Source organism: Zingiber officinale, chromosome 1A, assembly GCF_018446385.1.
Source record: "Zingiber officinale cultivar Zhangliang chromosome 1A, Zo_v1.1, whole genome shotgun sequence".
NCBI classification, from domain to species: domain Eukaryota; kingdom Viridiplantae; phylum Streptophyta; class Magnoliopsida; order Zingiberales; family Zingiberaceae; genus Zingiber; species Zingiber officinale.
The window spans coordinates 190,574,808-190,598,160 of record NC_055987.1 but is presented as its reverse complement, the minus strand read 5'-3'; the positions used below and the strand labels follow the sequence as shown (position 1 = coordinate 190,598,160).

Below are 23,353 nucleotides of genomic sequence, written 5' to 3'. Positions count from 1 at the left end.
AGAATGCCAAGAAAGTGGTGGTCGATTTGAAGATGCATGCTCTCCTTGTGAAATAGTTGTTTGTCCCAATGCTGCAGGACCACCAGCAAAATTTGAGTCAAATCTTTTAGAACATTGAATACCAATATGTCCAACTCTGAGACAAATTTAACATCTTCTCCGACTATAAGACCAATCAAATCTTCTAGAGCAATGAATATCAGTATGACCAACGATATAACAAATTTGACATCGATCTAACCTTTGCTTTTGGCCACCTTCATGACGTTGAGTATCAGACATTGAAAATAAATAACTCGTCCCTTGATAGTAATAGACCTTGCTGGAAGAATTTTTGATTGTTGGAAATAACACTTGGCACTGAAACCTTGTTGTCCAACGGAAGCGACAAATCAAAAGCTTGGTGGACGGTGACGGCCACTTGTTGTGGTCGGCAGAGTAACTTTTCGACGGTGATAAGAAAGCAGCTATTGATAGTGAATAGAAGCACTTGAAATAATAACTTTACCTTGCTACGATTAATGTTGTCGAAGTTGCTACTGTTGATAAAAAAGAGTTGCTGATGAAAGGAGAAGAAAAGTTGTTATTGCTGAAGTTGCCGAGGTTGCCGCACTGTAGACGATGATATCAAACCTCGATGTAGAAATTCCTGTAGCTGCTGTAACAAAAATTTGGAAAAAGAAAATTAAGAAGAAGAGAAGATGGCTTTGATACCATGTTGAAATCAATAAGTAGAGGAAAGAAATAATATAAAGTTTTTTGATAATATTATTACTAAATCCAATAGATTTATTTATACAAATTATCCAAAATAATAATAAAAAGTACAATCATAATCATTATAATTATAATAATATAATAGACTTATAAATATGATTTTCACTATTTGATTCAAGTCGGTATTGTGGGCTAAATATAATAAATTTTAATTGATTGAATTATTTCATTAATTTGATTCTGTTGAGGTATCTCAATCTGAGCCGGCCAAAGATAAAGGAGTTGCCTTCATCCATTGAAAACTTTATCCACTTGCATACTTTAGATGTCAGATATACTTCAATTAGGTGTTTGCCAGATGCATTTTGGAAAATCTGAACACGGAGACATGTTTCGCTCAATAAGTAAGCCCAAAGAGACATGCTGCTTGGAAGATATCCAGACACTATGGATATGGATGATTTCCGGTGGTCTGTGGGTAACGGATGGTTCATTGGAGGAGAAGACTCATCGGTGGGTAGCTGATACGAACAAAGTAAATAATTCAGCACTGGTTTAATTATCTTTGCCGAGAAAATTTGATGGATTGAATTGTATGACTTATAAGTTTATTTAGTGGAATATTATAATTAACTAACTTGGTAAATTGGTTGTTTATTGTCTTCAAGGAAAGCTGATGTGGCAACATAGGAGAAGGTTTTAGGTTTATGTTACAATGGGAATTGTAGACGATCCTTACTATATAATGTGCTTAGCGTAAATATGATAAAGATTTATCCCTGACTTGTCAAGGTCGTCATATGTCGTAAGATAAGTGCCGGTTTGGCCCATTGATTTGCAGAGAAACACAAATGGCGTCTACGGTGGTGAACTTGGTGCTGGGGAAGCTTGGCGAGCTTGCTTCCAGCGAGGTCGCCGGCCTCCTCAACGTGGGTGCAGAGATCACGTCACTGACGGAAACACTGGCACTGATTCAATCCCGTCTCAGAGATGCCGACCAGAAACCCAGACCTGAGCAAAGCCATTCTTTGCAGGAGTGGATGAGACAGATCCGGAACTTGGCGTTCGAGATGGAGGACCTGGTGGACGAATACGCGACCCGGCTAGGCCGCACTTCAGCAGCCGGCGGCCGGAAGAGCTGTCTCCGACGCATCGCCGCTTTCCCCTCCCGGATCCTCACTCGCCATCGGCTCGCGAGCCGCCTGCAAGACATCAATGCCAGATTTCAAGATTTATGCAAACAAACGTCGCAACTTGGCATCCAAGCTTCGTCCTCCTGGCCCACCTCCTCTTCATCCTCTTCCTCCTCTTCCTCTGCGGCTGACGCAAGACTTGCTCGAAGGTAAAAAAATCTCATTTTCCATCTATTAGCATCTATCTTCATGGTTAATGATTCTATCCGAGAGTCGAGACAATGGATGCAAGGGACGTGGTGCTCCCGTTGATCGCTGGTAGACTCCTCGTCAATGAAGTCTGCAACCACAACAACATCAGTGTCGGACCGGGGAGGGGTTCCCCAACGATGATCTTCCGACGCTCAAGTCAAACACCGACGATATAAAAGAAATGAGGAAGCAAAATGGCAGAGTAACTGTAGGTAGAGTAGAGATTATGTATACCTCCGTTGAAACTTGGGGGTCTTTATATAGTACTCTCTGGGAGCGCATGCACGTTCCTCAAAGCATACCCTAAAGACACGTGTCAGAAAAGTATTCCTGACATCATACCTTAACGATCCGAGCATATCTCTGACAAGACAGCGGAAGCTCTCATCATACGATCTTCTGCCTGACCATGCTACCAAGCATGTCGTCTGTCGATGACACAGGTTCCTAGAAGAATATCCTCCTTTTGTCTGTTACAGCCGAGCGGAAGAGCCGCTCGGCTAGCTATCGACCATCCGAGCGATCTTGTCCTCGGGCCGAGCGAAATGGCCGCTCGGCCAGCATCCGCTGTCCAGGCTCCGTTGCTATGTAGAATGGAGCTGTATTTGAATGGAATCCGCTCGGTCGTCATTGTTTTACCGGTGTGAGTCCGAGCGGGCTGACCGCTCGGCGCATATCTTGTCTATCTGAGCGCCGGAAGCTCGATACTTGGTCGAGCTATGCCAACGTTTGCTTCATGTAGGTTCGGCGGTTCTTCCTCCCGGTCGGAAAAGGGCATTGCCCGATCGGACGATAATACCAGGATGTTGACCAGCTTGACTTTGACCTCCACAAAATCATTGACCACCCTACTGACCGGGGCCCCTCCTTATCACTGGATCACATGCCTCCCACTCAAGTCTAGTCGAAGGAGGCTGCAAGTCCGACTGACTGGACGAGCTAGTTTGGAGATCGATTGGTCGATCGACCGTGATACTGGTTGGAACCCCGACCGGTCTGCCCGAGGGTGTCGGACGGCCTTGCGATTGCTCCTTGAGGTAGATCGGTACTTCGCCACTCGCACTTGGAGAAGTTTGCAGCTTCTATACTTGGCTGAGAGTGGTCAACACTGACATCATCCGAATCCTTTCGGAATTCATGCAAATCATCTCCATTAAAGCCGAGCACGCGCCCATGCCTGTTAATGACGTTCATTAAATGCTGCCCTGTAGGTGTGTGCCATGTGTCACTGCCGCCGTCATCACACGCCCGAAGTGATAGACATTGATGTGACGTTTGGCAGTTTGAATTCAACGACTGGATCTGTGCTCCGACTTCCGTGACCTGGATCGGATGACCTCGGTCGACCGAGCTCAAGCTTTATAAAGTCGTGATGTCGACGTCTTTCTCCTGCGTTTTTTGCGAAGGCTGTCGGCATTCCTCTGCGTGACCAGTGCTCCGGCGACGCTCCGCTCCTCTCCTGTTTCCGGCAACCTTTTCTTCTCTTGTAAGCTCTCCCGTTCCTTTCTGTTCTTCAATTTTTTTGTCACTTAGTTGTTTTCCATTATCCGTTGTGTTCTATGTTTGCCTTTCTTCTCGTCGAATTTGTTTTCTTGTTTTTCGGCAATGGTCAGTTCTTCACAGTCGTCGAACCCCTCGCCTAGGCTCTGGTATTCTACTATGGAGACTAGGTTCGATGCGAGCGATGTTAAAAGTCTTAGAAACGCCTTCAGAATCCCTTATGACCATGAGGTCACATTATGACTTCTTCGTCCGATCGGCCACATTACCGGCCGACTGGCACTACCTGCTTATTCTGAGACCAGTTTATGGTCGATCTTCGCTTCTCAATCCATACTTTCATCCTTGAAGTTTGTAATTACTTTCGTGTTCCTCTCCCCCAACTAGTACCCAATTCCTTTTGTCTGTTGTGCGACGTTGTTGTCCTGTTCCGGCTGCACGACATCCCTTTAACCCCTCAAGTTTTTCATTATTTCTACTACCCCAAGCAGTCCGAACTGGGGACCTATCTCTTTCAGTTTTGGATCGGTCTAGTATTTTTTTGATAAGATGTCTACTTCGAATAAACACTGGAAGGAGTATTTCTTCTTCATGTGGCTTCCCGAACGACCAAGCTTCTGAACCCAATAGCAGGTTGGACTACCACCTCCGCCTAACCTGAAGAAGTATAAGAGCCGACCGGATTATCTTCACGCCGCGAACATGCTGGCCAATCAGAAATACGATATCCACAAGCTGCTGCACGAGGGCGTCATGTATATCTTCGGGTTGAGTCCAATTCGCACGAGGCTCCCGAGCGGCTTAGGTATGAAATTTCTTAGCACTTCTCCTTTGAGTCTAACTGATTTTCTTTTTCTCTCTTATAGCCAAAATCATGATGCGAGCGCGCGTGGCCGGCCTGACGAAGCTAAAGGATGTCAAGATCGAAGTGACTGTTGCCAAGGAAATGGTGAGCCTTGGCCTGGCGCCGATCGATTCCCGCAAAGGTACGCCAGCCGAGAGCGGGGAGACCCCCATCGCCATTCAGACATCCAACATCGAAGAAGTTGTTGTGCCGCCCCCAACACTCGAAGCACGGCCCACCGCTCAGACCGAGGGTATCGAGTCTTCCGATGAGGGGTTGCCACTTATCAAGCGCAAGAGGCGCCGTACGGAAAACACCTCCCGATCCACCACTTCAGTCGTGGGTACCGCCGAGGGCACCTTGTCTCCTGTGGCTGTCCCAACAGCGGAAGCCACCTCATTCGAGCGGACACCATCTTTGGTCGGACCGCCGTCAGAAGCCATCGCCGCTCCTCCGATCTCATCTTTGTCGCCGCCCCGAACCCTACGCCGACCACTGGTGTCCAGGATTGATCTGACGTCGGCCGCCGCTCCGGGTCCATCTATTTCCCCCTCGTCAGACCCGAGTGGCAGGTGATCAGTGACGGTGACTATCAACCTTCCGACGGAGGACTATCTTGAGTAATGCGCCCGTCCGACTATCTCCGAACACAAGATCCTGATCCGCGGGCCACTCACCGGTGTTTGGGAGGAGGCGAGGGCCTGAGCGGCCATGATGTCTCCCAGGCAGCTCGGCAAGAACCATGTGTGAATGTCTACGGGGGTACGTTTTTCAGTTTATCAATTCACGCCTTACCTCCGATCGGCGCTTGACTTTTGTATTTTTATCTGCAGTACTGGGTGGAGAGCGTGATCATGTGCCAACGACTCGCTTTTGTGGAGGAGCTGAAGAATCTCAAAGTTTCTAGTGACTCTTCTTCTTCCCAGGGGCCATCGGTCGCCTAGCTGCAGGTCGACCTGGAAAAGGCCCAATAACTCCTCACGACAGAGCAGCAGAAGTCGACCGATCAAGCTAGTAGGCTGGGCCAGATCGAGACTCAGTTGAAGACCAACGACAGAAAGCTTGAGTTGTCCTCCACAAGGAAGCAGCGAGCCATCACCGACCTAGAACTGAAGAACCAGGAGGCTCGACGACTCATCCAAAAGCTCAAAGAAGTCGAGGACTATCTGATCGCCGAGCGGGCCTACCGAGCGGCTGGAGAGGAGTCCTTGAATAAGAAGCTCAAGGAGGTCGAAGATGCCTTGGACACCTCCAGTTCTGCTCTAACGGTCTACCAACAGGAAGAGCCGAGCCGATTTGTAGTGATGAAACAGGAGTATCTCTGCTCAGACCAATTTACTGAAAAAGTAGTCCAACGGATCGCCCGAGCGTTCGAGTTAGCCGTTGATGGGACCTTCCAGCAGCTCAAGGCGGGCGGTCACCTCCCCGAAACCTTGGCAGACGGCGTTATAAGCTGCAGTCAGCTGAACGACTCCATATCTGATGATGTATTTGACTATATAGAGTGAGCTGGAGTCTTGTAAAAGTTTTTGAGTCTTAAATGTAATCCTGCCGCTCGGTAATACCTTTTTGCAAAATGAACATTTTGCCCGCTCTGCGAGGTTTTTCTTCACGATTTATTTGTTTCCATGCTTGGTACCGAGTGTTTCCGCTCGGCAATAATTATGGCTATCTCGGCGACTTGCGGGTCGTCAATCGACCATTTGACGAATTCAAACAAGGTTCATACCTTCTCTTGGGTTTAAGGTCACCGTTCGACCGTTGTTGGAGACCAGGGTTTAACGTCGTCGCTTGACAATTTGGCAAAGACATGGATTTAAGGTCACTGCTCGACCGCCAATGAAGACCGAGGGTTAACATCGTCGCTTGACGGTCTTCACAGGGCATCACCACTCGACGGTTCGATGAAGACCGGGATTTAAGGTCGCTGCTCGACTGTCGATGAAGGTCGGGGTTTAACGTCGCTGTTCGACGGTCTTCACAGGGGTTTAATCTCGCCGCTCGACGGTCTTCACAAGGGTTTAACATCGCCGCTTGACGGTCTTCACAGGGCTTTAACGTCGCCGCTCGACGGTTCGGTAAAGACCGGGGTTTAAGGTCACCACTCGACCGTTGATGAAGACCGGGGTTTAACGTCGCCACTCGACGGTTCGGTAAAGACCGGGGTTTAAGTTCGCCGCTCGATCATCGATGAAGACCGGGGTTTAAGGTCGTCGCTCGACCGTTGATGAAGACCGGGGTTTAACGTCGCCGCTCGACGGTTCGATGAAGATCGAGGTTTAAGGTCGTCGTTCGACCGTCGATGAAGACTGGAGTTTAACGTCATCGCTCGACGGTTCGGTGAAGACCGGGATTTAAGGTCGTCGTTCGACCGTCAATGAAGATCGGGGTTTAAGGTCGCCGCTCAACCGTCGATGAAGATCAAGGTTTAACGTCGCCGCTCAATGGTTCGGTGAGGATCAGGGTTTAAGGTCACTGCTCGACCGTCAATGAAGACTGAGTTTTAACATCGTCGCTCGATGGTTTCGCATGCCGTTCGGCACAAAGCTGGGAAGCTTAATCTTTTATTTCTTGTCCTGCAACAAAGGAACACAGGGATATAAAGGTACACTGATCACATCAGTGCACCTCTCATCCGGCTCGGTAAGACTGGAGATGGTTTGCACTCCACGGTCGTTCTAGTCCCCGCCCGTCCTCGTCCTGTAAATAGTAGGCACCCGAGCAAAGCTTTTCTATGATCTTGAAGGGTCCAGCCCACGAAGCTTCCAGCCTGGTGGCATCGCCGACTTGCTTTACTTTTTTCCACACCAAGTCACCAACCTGAAACAATCTTGGGATCACCCTTCGGTTGTAGCTTTGCCTTATTCTTTGTCGGTACGCCATCAGCCGGACGACCGCTTTAGCGCGCGTTTGTCCACCAAGTCCAACTCCAGAAGCCTCTGCTCAGCATTGTCTTCATTGTAGTGTTGTATCCAATCGGATTCAACCCTAACTTCGACGGGGGTGATCGCTTCGCCGCCATATACCAGGTGGAAGGGCGTTGTCCCGGTTCCTTCCTTGGGAGTTATGCGGATCGCCCATAGCACGCTGTGGAGTTCATCTACCCAGCTCCCTTCGACGTGGTCTAGCCGAACGCGCAGGATCCGAAGTATTTCTCGGTTGGCGACCTCCGCTTGCCCATTACTCTGAGGGTAGGCTACTGAAGTGAAGGCTTGTTGAATGTCGTATCTTTTGCACCACTCCTTGAACCTTTGACCCACGAATTGTCTCCCATTATCGGAGACGAGTCGACGCGGGATCCCAAACTGGCAAATGATGTGCTGTTAAATGAACTTCATGACTATCTGCTCGGTTATCCTCGCCATCGGCTCGATTTCGACCCATTTGGAGAAATAGTCTACCACGATGAGCAGGAACTTCCTCTGACCCGTCGCTATGGGGAAGGGCCCCACGATGTCCATGCACCACTAGTCGAACAGACAAGCCATTGTGGACGCCTTCATCTCCTCGGTTGGCCGGTACGAGAGGTTGTGATACTTCTGGCAGGACAAGCAGGTGGCAATCGTCTGCGCGGCGTCTTTCTAGAGGGTCGGCTAAAAGTATCTGCCAAGTAAAATCTTCCTTGCCAATGAGCGATCGCCCGGGTGTCCTCCGCAGGATCCTTGGTGTACCTCCTGCAATATGTAGTTGGCATCCTCCGACCCGACACACTTAAGTAGGGACCTCGAGAAGGCCTTTTTATAGAGCCGATCTCCGATAAGGGTAAACCGACCAACCCTCTTTCTCAATAAGCAGACCTCCTCCTGATTGGACGATGTACGTCCTGATCGCAGAAACTCTGTCAGCGCCATCCTCCAGTCGTTTAGGAAGCTAAGTCCTTCCATCCGGTCAATGTGGGCCACTAAAGCCACCTGCTCGATCAGCTGCGATATGACGATCGACGATAACGAGCTGGCCAGTTTGGCCAATTTGTCTGCAGCTTGGTTCTCTGCTCGGGGGGATCTTCTGTATTATAACCTCCCGAAAGTTAGCCTTAAGCTTTTCAAAAGCCTCCACGTAGAGCCTGAGCCATGTGTTGCTTATTTATAATGTTCCGGCTAGTTGTTGCGCAGCTAACTGTGAGTCTGAGTGGATGAGAACCTTGATGGCTCTGACGTGCCGGGCAGCTTGTAGGCCAGCTATAAGTGCTTCATATTCAGCTTTATTGTTGGTCGCCCGGTAGTCTAGCTGAACGGACAGCCACATCAACTCCTCTTGGGGGGAGATGAGCAGTATTCCGATCCCACTCCCTTACCGAGTGGCCGAGCCATCTACATATATTCTCCAAACGGCTTCTAGTTCGGGATTCTGTACTTTAGTGACAAAATCCGCCAAGGATTGTGCTTTGATGGTTATTCAGGGCTAGTATTGGATATCAAACTTGTTGAGCTCCTTCGTCCATTTGATTAGCCGTCCGGACGCTTCTGGATTGAGTAGGACCTCCCAAAAGGGTTGTTCGTCATCACGATGATGGAATGCGCTAGGAAGTAGGGGTGAAGCCTCTAAGCGACGATCACTAACGCAAATGCCAGTTTCTCGAGATCGATGTAGCGGGATTCAACATCTTTCAATATATGACTCAGGAAGTATACTGGTTGTTCCTCGCCGTTCGGCCTAACTAGCGCTGAGCCAGTCGCATGCTCGGTTGAGGATAAATAAATTCTGACTGGCTCGCCGACAATTGGCTTAGCTAATACAGACAATGAATTGAGGTACTCCTTCAATTCCTCAAACACTCAGTTGCATTCTTCGTCCCATTGAAATTTGGTGGCTCGGCATAAGATCTTGAAGAGCGACAAGATCCGATCGGCTGACTTGGAGATGAACCGAGATAGTGCAGTTATCCGACCAGTTAGACGTTGGGCTTCCTTGAGATTCCTGGGATTCGCCTCGATGCCCCGCTCGGTGATGATGTAACTTAAGAATCGCCCGCTCTTTACGCCGAACAGACACTTATTTGGGTTCATCTTGATTCCGTACGTCCTGAGCGTCTAGCAAGTCTCCTTGATGTCTGCACATAGGTCAGTTGCTCGGAGGGATTTAATTAGTATGTCGTCGACATATACCTTCATGTTACGGCCGATCTACCGCCAAAACACCTTATTCATCAGCCTCTGATAAGTAGCGCCAGCATTCTTTAGCTCGAACAGCATGACATTGTAGCAAGAGGTTTCATCAGTCGTGGTGAAACTGACATTCTCTTGATCTTCTCAGGCGAGCGGCACTTGGTGGTACCCTTGATACGCATCCAGCATGCATATCAGCTTGCACCCGGCAGTGGAGTCTACCATGTAATCGATCTACGCAGCGGGTAGAAGTCCTTCGGGCATGCCTTATTGAGGTCCTTGAAGTCGATGCAGATTTGCCACTTGTTGCCCGACTTTGAGACTAGCACCACAATCGCGAGCCAGCTCAAGAATTGAACCTCGCGTATGTTGTCAGCTTCCAAGAGCTTCTCTATTTCCGCTCAAATGATCATATTTTGTTCGACGCTGAAGTCTCTCTTTCGCTACTTTACTGGCCGAGCGTCTGGCCTAACATGGAGCTCGTGCTGCACGACGCTCGGGGAGATCCCGGGGAACTCGTGCGTTGACCACGCGAATACGTCGTGGTTTTGTTGGAGACAGGCGACAAGCTCCGCCTTTTGCTAAGCTCCCAGGTCGGACGCAATGAAAGTCGTTGCCCCCGCTCGGCAAGGGTGGATCTGTACTTCTTCCTTTTCTTCATAGACTAGAGTAGGGGATTTTTCAGTGATGGTGCTTACCTCTAGTTAGGGCATCTTCTGAGCGGACTTGGCTTCAGTTTTGACCATCTCGACATAACAGCGGTGAGCGGCCAACTGGTCGCCTTTGACCTCTCCTACCCGGTCTTCTATCGGGAACTTGATCTTTTGGTAGTATGTTGAGACTACCACTTGAAATTCATTGAGGGTCGGTCGGCCCAGAATGGCGTTGTAGGCTAAGGGGGCATCCACCACAATGAAGTGTGTGGTCCTGGTCCTTCTAAGCGGCTCCTCTCCGAGCGATATGGAGAATTTGGCTTGGCCAATCGGCAGAACCTCGTTGCCGGTGAACCCATATAGTGGAGTCGTCATCGGTAGTAGCTCATCTCAATCGATCTGGAGTTGATCGAAAGCCTTCTTGAAAATTATATTCACCGAGTTCCCTGTGTCAACAAAAATCCGGTGAATTGTATAATTGGCGATTACCGCTCGGATGATGAGGGTGTCATCGTGAGGGACTTCCACTCCTTTGAGGTCCTGGGGTCCGAAGCTGATCTCGGGCCCACTCGCTATCTCCTGACTACAGCCGATGGCGTGAATTTCCAAGCGCCAAGCATATGATTTTCTGGCTCGATTAGAGTCTCCGCAGGTCGGTCCATCGGCGATGATGTTTATCTCTCCCCGAGGGACATTGCTTCTGTTTTCCTCCTCCCGAGCGCTAGGCCTATGTCGCTCGTGTGAGGCTCGGGGATGGTCATTGCTCCTCTATTGATGGTGGTGTGGCCGCTCGGGTGACCGCCTGGCATCTTCTCGTCGCCCGGCGGTTTGATGCCCATGTCGCCGGTCGGGTGAAGGCAATCGGCGACGATAGCCCCTTGGCGTCGGTCGAGCAATCAGTGTAAACCCGCAACAGTCACGAGTGTTGTGTGACGCTGACTGGTGGAAGGAACAAAACATAGGCGTTCATACCTTGCCCTTCGCTGTTTTTGGCCAATCAGAAGCCACATGCTGTACGGCCTGCGCCCTTGTTTCTTGGTGCGGTTGGCCTTTAGCTCTCGGCCCCCTTGGAGATTGGTGGCTGCTCGGCGGTCGTCGTTCGGTTGGGACCGCGGGCTCGGATGGCGCCTCCTTCCTTCTGGCTTCCTGGGTCTCCTCCACGTTTATATATTCATTAGCATTCATGAGCATATGACCGTAGTCGCGGGGCGGCTTCCTAATGAGCGACCGGAAGAAGTCTCCCTCTACGAGCCCCTAGGTGAAGGCATTCATCATGGTCTCAGATGAGACCGAGGGGATATCCATAGTTACCTGGTTGAAGCGTTGGATGTATGCTCGGAGGGTTTCTCTCGACCCTTGCTTCAGAGAAAACAGACTGACACTTGTCTTTTGATAGTGCCTGCTGCTTACAAAATGGTGGAGGAAGGTCGTTTGGAAATCCTTGAAGTTTTGTATTGATCTGTCCGGCAACCTCCTGAACCATCGCTGGGCCGAGCTGGATATCGTTGTGAGAAAGACTCGGCACTTATCCTCATTTGTGTATTGGTGAAGTGTAGCAGCGTTGTCGAACTTTCCCAAATGATCGTCCGGATCGGTTGATCCGTTGTATTCTCCTATTGCCAATGGAGCGTAGTGTCTCGACAATGGGTCTTGAAGTATTGCTTCAGAGAACTAGAAGTTAATTCGCTCGGGAGACGCGTCGGTTCGGGGCACCTTGCCCTTCCTTGCGTCTCGAACAAGCGCTTCGTCTGAAGAAGATCCTTTCTCCTAATTTGCTTTAGCAATCTCTGAGGGCATTTGAAACAGAACCCGATGGAATGGAATAGGCGCAGGTGGAGCTTCTCCATGCGTACCGGTCGACAGTCTATTTTTCCCCTAAATAGAATATTGCTCCGGTCGGTCGTCGTGAGCCGCTCGGCCTCCAGAGGCCGACGTTGCTTGTTGCGCTAGTCGGTCGACTAGTGCCTTTTGCTGCTGTTGCTCGACGATCTTTGCCACTTGCGCTTGTATTAGCGTGTCGAGCTCTTCTTGAGTGAGCGTCACAATGTGAAGTCGTCCAGCTTCTTCCATTTTCCCGGCCCAGATGCAAGTACGTTCCCATAGACGGCGCCAAATTTGATCTTATCCGAGAGTCGAGGTAATGGATGTTGGGGATGTGGCGCTCGTGTTGACCGCTGGTGGACTCTTGTCAATGAAGCCTGCAACCACAGCAACGTCAGTGTCAAGCCGGGGAGAGGTTCCTCGGCGATGACCCTCTAACGCTCAAGTCAAACACCAGCGATATAGAAGAAACGAGGAAGCAAAATGGCAGAGTAACTGTAGCTACAGTAGAGATTATACATACCTCCGGGGTTTTTATATAGGACTCCCTGGGAGCGCGTGGATGCTCCCCGATGCGTGCATGCTCCTCAAAGCATACCCTGAAGAAACGTGTCAGAAAAATGTCCTTGACATCATACCTTAACGACCCGAGCATATCTCTGACAAGACAGCGGAAGCTTCCATCGTACGATCTTCTGCCTGACCATGCCGCTAAGCATGTCGTCTATCGGTGGCACAGGTTCCTATAAGGATATCCTCTGATCCTCCTTTTGTATGTTACAGGCCAAGTGGAAGAGCCGCTCGGCTAGCTATCGACTGTCCGGGCGATCTTGTCCTCGAGCCGAGCGGAATGACCGCTCGGCCAGCATCCGCTGTCCAAGCTCCGTTGCTATAAAACGGAGCTGTGTTTGAATGGAGTCCGCTCGGTCGTCATTGTTTTGCCGGTGTGAGTCCGAGCGGGTTGGCCGCTCGGCGCATACCTTGTCTATCTGAGCGCCGGAAGCTCGGTACTTGGCCGAGCTGTGCTAACATCTTCTTCATGTAGGCTCGACGGTTCTTCCTCCTGATCGAAAAAGGGGGTTACCCGTGTTGGTGCAATATCCCTCAGGTCAAGGTTGACCTGGGTAACCAAGCTGAGTCTTGGTTTGGGTTTAGATGTTTGACAATAAGATATTGATTGAAGAAAAGTCAAGTAGGTCAAGGTTGACTGGATACTTGACTGGGAAGTCCTAACTGGGATGTTAGGCAAAGTGAAAGTCCTAGTGAGTGAAGCTAGGCAGATGAAAGTCCTAGTGAGTGAAGCTAGGCAGATGGAAGTCCTAGTGAGTGAAGCTAGGCAGATGGAAATCCTGGTGAGTGAAGCCAGGTGAAAATCCTGGTGAGTGAAGCCAGGTGAAAGTCCTAGTGAGTGAAGCTAGGCAGATGGAAAACCCTGGTGAGTGAAGCCAGGTGAAAGTCCTAGTGAGTGAAGCTAGGCAGATGGAAAACCCTGGTGAGTGAAGCCAGGTGAAAGTCCTAGTGAGTGAAGCTAGGCAGATGGAAAACCCTAGTGAGTGAAGCTAGGTGAAAGTCCTGGTGAGTGAAGCCAGGCAAGGGAAAATCCAGATGGATCAAGGATGATCGGACATCTGGTGTTGGGAAGTCCAAGTAGGTCAAAGGATTGATTGGATACTTGGCATGAAAGAAAAGTCCAAGTAGGTCAAAGGGATTGACCGGATACTTGCAGAGAAAAGTCCAAGTGGGTGAAAGGATTGACCGGACACTTGGTAAGGGAGTCCTAGTCAAGGAGTGACTAGATGCTAGGCATGACATACCAACAGTCAAGGTTGACCGAATGTTGGTTAGGATGTTTGGGACTTGGTTTTGGACAAAACCAAGTCTTTGGATCGATCCGTGGATCGATCCAGCTGCAATCGATCGTGGATCGATCCACTGATCGATTGAAAGCTCGGATCGATCCGTGGATCGATCAGAGGTCCAATCGATCGATGGATCGATTGGGGGTTCCCGCGATAGCGCTGGATCGATCCGTGGATCGATCCAGCGTTTGCGCATAGGCGCTGGATCGATCCGTGGATCGATCCAAAGCCTCCCCGATCGATTGGGAACATTCGAATCGATCGGGATCCGACCGTTGGCGTCGTTTATAGCTGCAGGCGTTCGATGGCTGCGCTAGAACTTCTCCGATTCACTCCAGATTACTTGCGAGCTTCTCCACAGTGCTCTCAAAGATCAGATCGCCAGTTCTTGAAGGATCTTGGAAGCTTTCCAAGTCAAGAGGCGGATCAAAGGCAAGAAGAGAAGCTAGGGTTAGGGTTTCGTATTCATTGTAAGCTTGTAAGCTTGTATTTTGTTTCCCTTTCCTTTCTTCTTGTACTGAGAGTCTTGTAGGGCTTCTCCGCCCTCGGTAGTTACCGAAAAGGAGTGTTTCCATAGTGGAGGGTGCGTGCGTGGTGTGGATCCTTGGACTAGTCACCTCTTGTGAGGTGGATACCAAGTAAACTCCTAGTGTTAGCGTGTTTGTGTTTGTTTATGTATTTTCCGCTGCGCATTCTTGAAGAAACAAGCAACAACAAGCAACACCGAGCACCGAGCGAACGCGACGAGCTATTCACCCCCCCCCCCTCTAGCTACTTTTGGTCCTAACAAGTGGTATCAGAGCAAGGCCGCTCTTCACCGGAATCATCGCCGGAAGGGTCAAGCATATCAAGAAAAGCTAGAGGGTGAAGAAGTTGGAGCAAATTCATCAAAGTCAAAGAATTCAAGAAGCTCAACTTCAAGATGCAATTCCAAGATGGACTTGGATTTGATACAAGGGTGGCTCCACCATACACTTCTACAAGTTTCGATTCTTGGAAATCAAGAATCGAAAATTTTCTTATGATGGAGATAGAGCAATGGTTTGCTCTAATGGAAGGCTTCAAAGCTCCAACAAACTCCAAGGGCAAGCTTCTAAAGAAAAGCAGATGGAGCTCAGAGCAAATTCAAAGGGGCGAGGCAAATGACAAAGTGACCAAGCTTCTGGTCAACTTATTGCCTAGCCACATCTTGGCTCGAGTTGGAGAGTTCGAAGATGCCAAGGAGCTTTGGAGCAAATTGGCAAGAATTCATGAGATCCCCTCCACTGTATCAAATCAAGGAGAATCCAAAGAGGGCGACTCATTGGATCAAGACCAAGAGGAGGACTCCGAGGTTGAGAGATGCTCAACCTCCGAAGAAGAGGAAATCCAAGAAGCTTCATCCTCAAGGGAATGCAACGAAGGGAACAAGGAGGGAGCATACTCCTTGTTTCATATTCAAGATGATGAAGCCTCCACCTCTAGGATTGAGGGGGAGCAATCCTTGGTGACACCGGATCAAGAAGAAGAAGAAGCTTCTATATCCGGGTCAAGAGAAGAAGAGGAGGAAGAAGCTTCTACCTCCACAAGTCAAGAAAAATCAAATGGAGGAGAATCAAGGTCCGATCAAGAGGAAGCTTCTACCTCCGGATCCAAAGAAAAAGATGCCACCCCTACAAGCAAAGGTATAAATATTTCAATTAGTAATAAAAATCATATAATATGTTTTGAGTGTAGGGAACATGGGCACTATAAGAGCAAGTGTCCCAACTTGGCCAAGAAGAAGGGCCAAGTGGCACAAAAGGGCAAGGAGAAGCCCAAGGAGACCACCCCCGGGACAAAGAAAAGCAAGGAGCACATTGTGTGCTTCTTGTGTCAACAAAAAGGGCATTACCGAAGTCAATGCCCCAAGGGGAAGAAGATGGTCAAGGCTCAAGGAGGCACTAGTCAAGGGGGAGCCTCCAAGGTAAAGAAGAAGGTAACATTCATTGAGCCTATTCCCTTGCAAAATGGTAAAAAGCATGCTAGGTCAAATTTTTATCATTTTAATGCGATTTACCATAAGAATAGGATGCATGAGGGCTTTAAGGAAAAGCATGTGGCCCTACATGCCAAAACTACTATCCGTAAGGCTAGGAATGTAGGTAAAAACCTAGGCAATAACCCTAAGGATGTAAGATACAAGCCTAGAAACAAAAATGCTCATGGATCAAATGAAAAACCTAAAACTAAGGACTTAGTGATAGAAAATCAAGTCTTGAGGTCAAGACTTGATAAAATGGAAAAGACCCTAAAAAGGATGGAAAATATCCTATTAGGGCAAAATGAGCATAACCTAGGTTTAGGGGTACAAAAGCCATCCAATGGCCATAGAGGTTTGGGATACAAACCAAAGGCTAAGAAGGATGTGCCCTCTTACCATAGAGTTCCATATAGTTATGGAACAAACCCTAGGTCTAGTGGTCAAGCCAAAAATACTAGGGAAGTCATCCCTAAGAGTATTTTTGCAATAAATGTGACTAAGACTTCTAAGAAGTCTAAGAAAGTCACAAACAAGGTCACAAGGAGGCTATCCCTAGAGTTGACCTAGAAAATGTGACCAAGGCTTCTAAGAAGCCCAACAAGGTCACTAGGAAGGTATCTAGGAAGTTATCCCTAGTGAGTACCTAGAGCATCCAAGGAGCACCAATAGGTGTTGGGTTCCTAGGAGCATCTTCTCTACCCCATAGATGGGTTAGAGAGTGTCAACTCCGATTAGAAGGGTAGTTAACCCAACTTTGAGGAAATTGACACTCAAGGAGCATTTTCAAGGTTTAGTTAACCTTTGAAAATGAAATGGACCTATTATTTACTCCTTGAAAGAGTAAAATGTGCCTAATGGTGGAAGATTTGATTTTAATCTTAAATGGCACATATTGGAAAATTAATAAGAACTATCAAGTTGGGTTTTTGGTATGTTCTTAGGCAATTTAAGGCAATCCGGGCCTTAAATTTAAAAGTGCTACTCTTGAAGAAAAATGGAATATGCCAACATTTGAGGACATGTTCATTTTAATTGGCATAAATTAATGAAAGGGAATAAGAAATGCAAACTTAGGCTTTGGCATTTTCTTGAAGCACTTTGGACAAGCTAGGGTTTAAGTTGTAAGTTTAGCTAAGACTTTAAGGATACTTAGATAGTTAATCTAGGTATATTTTATTTATGCTAAATCTTGCCATGATTGTTTGCCCATCATATGCCATGACATCATATTTTATCTTATTTGTATTTTGCATTCATGACTTATCATGAAAAATACAAAAATACCATGTCATGCCATACATACATCATGTAGTTATAGGAATCTTTCGTTTGAAAGCTATTTTATTTTGATGTATGCCATAACATTATCATGCATTATGTTTATTTCCTTAAAAATTAAGGACATATGGCATTAGTTAAACAAGTGGCATTTGTTTACAACAAGTGGAATAAACAAGTGACATTTGTTTAACAAGTAAATCAACAAGTAACATCCTTTGTGGATGTCTACCTCTCAAAATGCCTAGATAGATATGCATGATCCCTAGAATAGGGCAAAACCAAAATCTTACATCTCACAAAGACCTATAAGATGACTTGTATGTGTTTCAGTGCACATTAGATACAAGTGAGATGTTAGGATGATGAATAAAACTCAAGATGTTGATTTAGTGCATTCTTTTGAGTTTTAAGTTCATCAAAACACATAGTTATGTGTTTTCCCATCATTGGGAAAGCTAATGTACAAGTCATGTGCATTATGCCCAAGGAACATGATGGGATATTGGTTTTGAAAATGTTTTTAAAATGGTTTTGGAAAACCTTGGTGAAGGCTATCTTTTGATAGTAATCACCATTGAATAGTTAGACACAAACTTGAAGAAAAACACTAAAGTTTTTGTAAGTTTTCAAGTTTGTGTCAATCTTTGAAAATATTATGTATTTTCATAGAAAACTATTTTTCCATGATTAAGTATGCCCTAAATAATGTCTACACGAAATTTCATAATTTTTGGATTTTTGTAGAATTTTCTAGGGGTTTCTGAAGTTGACTGAAAAGGAATTTCAGCAACTATCAGAGCTCCGATCGATCCATTGGGTTCCATGAATCGATCCATGGATCGATTCAAACGGTAATTCCCGCGAGCAGAAGCTCGCTGGATCGATCAGCCGATCGATCCAGGGAGTCTGAATCGATCCGTGGATCGATTCAGAAAGGTTCAATCGATTGGAACCCAACTTCAATCGATCCAAGTTGCTGATTTTGGCTGGGAAGGCCTGATTTCAGCATCTTTGAACCTCTTCGAGTCTAGGTAACCATTCCAAACCCCTTAAATACATTTGTATACATACAAAGGGTGTTTTCATGTTGAAAACAAGGATGGATTGGTTAACGAAGACTAAGTAGAAGTTTAGGTTGAGGTTGTTTCAAATTTTGAATATTTGAACCTCAAAACTTCCAAATTTGGGTTTCCTAATGTTTTAGGGATTCCAAGTCATTGTTGGTGCAATGACAGAAGTTACCACCATGTCTTTAGGGGGAGGGACTCTTTAAAGACATGAAAATTATTTTTCATGAACCTTGGAAGGTGGTTAACCTTCTGTTGTGAACTTGCTCAAGGTTGAGCATTTAAACTTGAAATGGGAAGAAATGGGGAGTGGATATCCTCAATTATTTCAAGTGGACACTCAAGTGGTAGATAATACTCAAGGTTGGGTAGTTGTCTACATTGAGGGAGAAGTTAAGGATAAATGAAGGGTATGGGACCTTCATTATCGTGTTGATCACAACGAGTGATGTTGTGAACAACGGTGAGCAACTCTTCAGGGGGAGAGTCTTCAACAAATGGATTTGTTGAAGTGTGCCCAGAATTGGAGCATACGTTGATGTGTGTCCAACGATGGGTTGATGTGTGCCAATAGGGGGAGAATGTATGGTTAAGCTTAGTCCTTCATTACCTATGGGAAGGTCATAGGGGGAGAATGAAAGGACTCATGAAAGGGAGTAAGTTAGGCTTTCATTACCTAGAGGGAGTTTGCCCTCTTAGGAGGAGAATGAAGAGCTTAATTTATGCTTTCATTACCTAGTGGCATGAAGAAGGAGGCTATGGGATTAGCCTAACTTACATATGGGATTGTAAGTGTTATTGTGGTATTGTCAAACATCAAAAAGGGGAGATTGTTGGTGCAATATCCCTTGACCTGGGTAACCAAGCTGAGTCTTGGTTTGGGTTTAGATGTTTGACAATAAGATATTGATTGAAGAAAAGTCAAGTAGGTCAAGGTTGACTGGATACTTGACTGGGAAGTCCTAACTGGGATGTTAGGCAAAGTGAAAGTCCTAGTGAGTGAAGCTAGGCAGATGAAAGTCCTAGTGAGTGAAGCTAGGCAGATGGAAGTCCTAGTGAGTGAAGCTAGGCAGATGGAAATCCTGGTGAGTGAAGCCAGGTGAAAATCCTGGTGAGTGAAGCCAGGTGAAAGTCCTAGTGAGTGAAGCTAGGCAGATGGAAAACCCTGGTGAGTGAAGTCAGGTGAAAGTCCTAGTGAGTGAAGCTAGGCAGATGGAAAACCCTGGTGAGTGAAGCCAGGTGAAAGTCCTAGTGAGTGAAGCTAGGCAAATGGAAAACCCTAGTGAGTGAAGCTAGGTGAAAGTCCTGGTGAGTGAAGCCAGGCAAGGGAAAATCCAGATGGATCAAGGATGATCGGACATCTGGTGTTGGGAAGTCCAAGTAGGTCAAAGGATTGACTGGATACTTGGCATGAAAGAAAAGTCCAAGTAGGTCAAAGGGATTGACCGGATACTTGGCACAGAGAAAAGTCCAAGTGGGTCAAAGGGATTGACCGGACACTTGGTAAGGGAGTCCTAGCAGGTCAAGGGAGTGACTAGATGCTAGGCATGACATACCAACAGGTCAAGGTTGACCGAATGTTGGTTAGGGATGTTTGGGACTTGGTTTTGGACAAAAACCAAGTGCTGGATCGATCCGTGGATCGATCCAGGCTCTGGATCGATCAGTGGATCGATCCAGACCTGTCCCAGCGAACAGAAAGCTTCTGGATCGATCCGTGGATCGATCCAGAGGTCCCAATCGATCAGTGGATCGATTGGGACGCGGCTGCTTCGCGCGATAAGCGCTGGATCGATCCGTGGATCGATCCAGGCGCGTTTCCAGAGCACAGAGGCGCTCTGGATCGATCCGTGGATCGATCCAAAGCCTCCCCGATCGATTGGGAACATTCGAATCGATCGGGATCCGACCGTTGGCGTCGTTTATAGCTGCAGGCGTTCGATGGCTGCGCTAGAACTTCTCCGATTCACTCCAGATTACTTGCGAGCTTCTCCACAGTGCTCTCAAAGATCAGATCGCCAGTTCTTGAAGGATCTTGGAAGCTTTCCAAGTCAAGAGGCGGATCAAAGGCAAGAAGAGAAGCTAGGGTTAGGGTTTCGTATTCATTGTAAGCTTGTAAGCTTGTATTTTGTTTCCCTTTCCTTTCTTCTTGTACTGAGAGTCTTGTAGGGCTTCTCCGCCCTCGGTAATTACCGAAAAGAAGTGTTTCCATAGTGGAGGGTGCGTGCGTGGTGTGGATCCTTGGACTAGTCACCTCTTGTGAGGTGGATACCAAGTAAACTCCTAGTGTTAGCGTGTTTGTGTTTGTTTATGTATTTTCCGCTGCGCATTCTTGAAGAAACAAGCAACAACAAGCAACACCGAGCACCGAGCGAACGCGACGAGCTATTCACCCCCCCTCTAGCTACTTTTGGTCCTAACAACCCGATCGAACGATAATACCGGGACGTTGACCAACTTAACTTTGACCTTTACCATATCGTTGATCACCCTACTGATCGGGGTCCCTTCTTATCATCGGATCAGTTAATTTTGTTGGATCTTTCAAAGATGTGCTCTAGTGGACAATTAGGTTAGAACAAAAACTCGGTGAAGGTATCTCTTACTCATGATCGCATGAATTTTCACATCAAGAGAGATTATATGCTAATAAATCTCTACGTATACAGATTTGAACTAGAAGAAGACATTGTCGGTTTTGATGAAGATATGAAAGACATCAAAAGCCAACTATTTGACATTAGTTCAACAGATCGCGTTGTCCTTTCGGTTGTTGGTCCTGGGGGTTTGGGCAAAACAACGCTGACAAATAAAATCTACAGGAGTGCAGATGTCAAAAACTATTTCCAGTGCAAGGCGTGGGTGTCCGTGTCACAGAAGTATGGGGTCAAAGAACTCTTGTGCAGCATTGTGAAGCAAGTGTTCGACTTCAACGATGAGCAAGTAAAAGGTATGGAAGAACTAGAGATGAAGGAAAAGTTGTCGGACCACTTGCGCGACAGGAGGTATCTAGTCGTGATGGATGATATTTGGCAGGTGGCCGCTTGGAACGCCATTAAAGCAGCTTTCCCAAAAGAATCGGCAGGATCCAGAGTGTTGCTGACCACACGCAAGATGAACGTTGCGAACGTTGCAGATGTCCCTCCACACAAGCTGAAATTTTGGAATGTCGAAGAGAGCTGGAATTTGTTCTGCAGGAAAGCTTTCCGCACAACATCCTGCCCACCTGAGTTTGAGCGATTCAAGAAAGATATCTTCAGAAAATCTAAAGGGCTGCCTCTTGCCATTGTGGTACTCGGAGGACTTTTGAGAGGTACAAGTCAAGCTAGTGACTGGAGGAAAAAGCTGGATTATATTTCTTATGAATTCAGAGAAGGAGAAGACCAAATCCAAAGTATATTAGCTCTCAGTTACCATGATCTTCCGCATCATTTGAAGCCTTGCTTCCTCTATTTTGCAGCCTTTCCTGAGGACTATATCATTAATGTAGCGAGGATAATACAATTGTGGATCGCTGAGGGTTTCATACAAACGAAGGACAGAGTGGATCAAACAATGGAGGACCTCGCGGAGGCATATTTGAAGGATTTGACTGACAGATCCATGTTACAAATGTCAAGAATGGATTATTTGGGTCCACAATCAGTTCGCATTCATGATCTTCTTCTTGATCTAGCACGTCATGAAGCTCGTGAGCTTAACTTCTACAGGTCCATTAATGACAGAGGTGACGATCCAAGAGCTTTACGGCGTCTCTGTGTCACTGAAAATGTCAACGACCATATCTCATCGAACTGTTCTACCACTAAACTACGGTCACTTGTAGTTTATCCGAAGGAAGGTTTTCAAAGAATTCTGGCAGTTACCTTCTCCGGAGCGAAGTTCCTCAGGGTCTTGGATTTGGAGAAAGTACCCATTGAACAGCTACCAAAGGAGATTGGGGACTTGATCCTCTTAAGGTATCTAAATTTGGCCGGATCAAAACTGAAGGAGCTGCCTTCATCCATTGGAAACCTCATCCACTTGCAGACTTTCAATATACAATTTACTGCGATTCAACATTTGCCGGATCCATTTTGGAAAATCCGAACACTGAGACACGTATTCCTCAATGAGGAGATTACGAGCATGCCTAATTCGACATACTGCCCGGAAGACATTCAGACACTAGCGAATATTTCAAGTGGTCCATGGGTATGTGATGGTGCACTGGAGAAGCTGAGAAATCTTCGAAGATTGTTTTTGAGAAACGTGTCCAGCTCTGATGAGGATGCTTTAGCCAATGCAGTCCAGAACCTTTCCCTGCTCGAGATGTTGACATTGAATGGAGAATCCTTGCCGATGAGCATCCTAACTTCATCTTGCTACCATCATATTCAATTTCTGTATTTGTGGGGACCATTGGTAATGCCAGCAAGGATTCACATAGAGGCAGAAAATTCCAGGATATTTTCCAACCTGATCTATCTTGCATTCTTGCTATTGTGAAAACAAGGTTGGAAAAGGATGAAGATATTGCATTGCTCGCATCTCTAGCAAACCTGGAGCATCTTCTTGTGTGTCGTGATGCATTTGTAGGAAGAGTTTTGGTGTTTCCAAAGGGAGGTTTTCCTCGTCTCCAAGGGATCGTACTGTATAGAGTGACCACCTTGGAGCAGTGGGAAGTGGGAGAGGGAGCAATGCCTCTCCTTCAGCGTCTAAGACTTTTGGACTGCATAAATATGAGAATGCTACCAGAGGGACTTGTAAGATTGACTGAGCTCAAACAAATTGAAATAAGTGGAATGGAAATGATAGAGAGAAGGGTCAACAAGGATACTGGAGAAGATTATCACAAGATCAAGCATGTTCCTTGCATTGAAATAAATTGAAGGAAGGACGATGACAATATCTGACGACACCTAAAAATTAATCAGGAGGAACAAGTCTTGCTAGAAGCTGAAGGTCCTTTGCTGGCCGTCTAAAGCGCACACAGAGTTAGACCACTCACTCTGTGTGCTAACATTGGCGTACCTTTTTATACTATGTATTGTGTGTTAAATTGTCAATTTCGAAACAATTAATACTAATCTTGAATAATGTAAGTTTGTTTTATGTTATATCTGTGACTCTTGGGCCG

The 23,353-nt window shown here is 46.9% G+C and overlaps 1 pseudogene; it reads left to right on the top strand.

Annotated features, from left to right (window-relative positions):
• The first annotated feature begins 1,563 nt into the window (after positions 1 to 1,563).
• On the top strand, positions 1,564 to 23,311 carry LOC122038839 (annotated as a pseudogene).
• Positions 23,312 to 23,353: the final 42 nt, after the last annotated feature.